Here is a 2,318-nt window from a genome sequence, read left to right on the forward strand (position 1 = left end):
CCTAATTGATCAAGGTATGCAATTCTTTCCTATTTTCATGTTTTCATCACTTAGAATTAATTGGAATGGTGGAATAATCTGAAATTTCGATTTATATGGAAGAAAAGTTGCTTGCAATTGTTGTAATATGATCCACATGCTTCCCTTTTATGATTGTTGTTGTTTATTGTGCTAAAAATTGATTAGAAATCTCAAAATTTGGGGACGAATTTTCTAGGGTTTGTGAAATCAAATTGATTTTTGTGTGTCTTTTACATGATTAAGTGATAAAATTTAGTAGTATATGTTGCATATATCATGTGGGAAGTCGACTTTTATGATTTTCGCCTCAAAATTTGCCTTAAAACTCCGTCTTAAAAGTGCCCCAAATTGAAATTCGTTTTCTATGATTGGAATTTTGTGTTGAATATAACAGCTGTAACAATTTTTGACATATTTAACATGAATTAGTATCACTACTACTACTTCAAAGGTTTAACCCTGAACATATAGTCTATATCATGTGGGAAGTCGACTTTTATGATTTTCGCCTCAAAATTTGCCTTAAAACTCCGTCTTAAAAGTGCCCCAAATTGAAATTCGTTTTCTATGATTGGAATTTTGTGTTGAATATGACTATATGTTCAGGGTTAAACCTTTGAAGTAGTAGTAGTGATACTAATTCATGTTAAATATGTCAAAAATTGTTACAGCTGTAGAGACCGTCTGATGACTAGAATTGAGAAGTTTACTTATAGTTTGGATTGTCAGTCATAGTGCGTGCTTAGTTACTCTTTTCTATGAGCATACAAGAATGTTTTACGTGATTTCAAGTATATATGTTGTTGTATTTAAGCCCATGTTGAAAGTTGTAGTAGTTGAGTAATTCATGATAATTATGCTAAATTTTTCGCAGCTGTAAAAACCGTCTGAACGTTGAAAAAATTTGAATTTTACACGTAATTTGGGAAATTGTTGGTGATAGTGTGTACATAGATGTTTTTACTCCATGCTTAATTTGTGTAAATTACATATTTTTGTGCCTATGAGTGTGTGTACTTAAATTATATGCTGAAACAGATGTCGAGACTAAACCTGGGAACCCGTCAGAGTAAGAGGGGAAGGGCTTCTCAGCCCGAAGTTGGGGAGGGTAGTGCACCAGTAGTACCATCTGTACCGGAATACCTTTCAGTAGTCTTTGTGGACTACAAGCAGAGGGAGAGGTTTGTAGCTTTGCAGACCCGGAAGATGAGACCCACCCGTTGTGTGGACACCACACTTCTAGATGACCTGGGGATTGAGACGGATGTCCGTCACATTTTTGAGAACTTGGGGTTCACGGGGATGTATCGTTTAAGGAAACATTTCTATGCCTTCCTGACTTTGGAGTTCATGAGCTCGTTTAAATACGAGCCGAATGAGCAGACTGTCCAATTCCGTCTTATGAACACGAGTTTTGTGTTAACCATGGACCTCTTTGCTTCTCAGCTTGGGTTGGCTAAGCCTCCCAAGGGATCCATCCGCGAGATTCTAGCTGAGTGCGGGGTTTGTCGCCTTATGCCTTGCCTTACTGGGAAGTCAGCTCCCACCGCCAGCAATATGTTGATTAATGATGTGCAGCATGTCACTTTGAGGATCTTTCTTCGTTCCATATCGAATCTTCTTTATGAGAGGCCTGACATGAGTAAGTTAAACTCTCACGAGTTATTGCTTTTGATGGCTTATCTTAACCCGGAGCGGACCGAGAAGGTGGTCTTTAATGCTCCGCCATGGTCCGTGCCACCATGCTTTGATGGCTTCTTCTACCACCACTCGGTACTTGAGTTGTGGTGCTTTTGCCACTCGGTTAGCTGAAAAGCTAACTTCCTTTGAGGCTTCTTCTGAGTACGTTCCTCTATCCACTCCAGTGCCTACCATGGACAGAGATTACTACCTCGACCTGAAATGGTTGAGAACCTTGCCGGATGGTAGCCTAGCTTGGAGGGTGTGGGGTATGAGCTGGATGAGGATACCGACCCCTGAGCACCTCCCACCGACAGAGTCATTAGACCTGGTTGTGGTAGTTGTTGACTCCGATGCGGAGGAGGATGATGATGTACCTCGGCAGCGACAGACCTACCTTATTGATGATACGATCCTTCAGATGATGCCTGAGCCGAGGAAGGGGGAGAATGTGAGAGCGGCAGAGGATAGGCCCAGGCTAGGGAGGGGACCACGTCGTGTGAGGGAGAGGATGGCTGAGACCCAGCCACAGCCAGCAGAACCACCTCAGTACCCTTTTTCCTTGTTACCCCTACCTTGATACCCCGGAGACACGTTCGAGCTACTTGGCAGAGAGA

The sequence above is a fragment of the Silene latifolia genome, chromosome X, assembly GCF_048544455.1.
Source record: "Silene latifolia isolate original U9 population chromosome X, ASM4854445v1, whole genome shotgun sequence".
Classification (NCBI taxonomy): domain Eukaryota; kingdom Viridiplantae; phylum Streptophyta; class Magnoliopsida; order Caryophyllales; family Caryophyllaceae; genus Silene; species Silene latifolia.